This window comes from Gavialis gangeticus, unplaced genomic scaffold (genome assembly GCF_001723915.1).
Source record: "Gavialis gangeticus isolate Ggan-Ray unplaced genomic scaffold, GavGan_comp1, whole genome shotgun sequence".
In the NCBI taxonomy this organism is placed as follows: domain Eukaryota; kingdom Metazoa; phylum Chordata; order Crocodylia; family Gavialidae; genus Gavialis; species Gavialis gangeticus.
This window is the reverse complement of record NW_017729004.1, coordinates 61,076,433-61,076,807: the sequence shown is the minus strand read 5'-3', so window position 1 is coordinate 61,076,807 and position 375 is coordinate 61,076,433. Positions and strand designations below refer to the sequence as shown.

Genomic DNA, 375 nt, shown 5'->3' with positions numbered 1-375 from the left:
GGGGGGGGGGGGGGGGAAAGGAGGAGAAGAATAAGGCAACAGATTCCACTGTTATAAAATATAATCCAGTGCACACTAATTTGCCACAGATATGAAAACACTGAGACACTTAGGAGGAGGACAGAACAAGCTGAAGGTATGGAGCCATAAAAAATATTCCCAGGAAGAGATGTGTGATACATGATAGCTACAGCAGAATAACATAAAAAGTGCATTTAGCCTGATTCATTCAACTGCTGAAGGGATGGAGGGGAAGAAATGGCAGGGCACCAAGATGGCCACAGCCACTTTAACACATTTAATAATTCAACAGAAAACCCAAAGCAGGTTAAGTTAGAGATGTTGATAACAACTGTATTTTCAATGGGTGTGGGC

The 375-nt window shown here is 42.4% G+C and overlaps 1 protein-coding gene across 1 annotated transcript in view; it reads right to left on the bottom strand.

The window, feature by feature from the left end:
* Positions 1-375, bottom strand: part of GLCCI1 (glucocorticoid induced 1) — a gene marked incomplete at its 5' end in the record, with an annotated part of 95,980 nt that overhangs the window by 94,834 nt on the left and 771 nt on the right. The window lies entirely within an intron of this gene.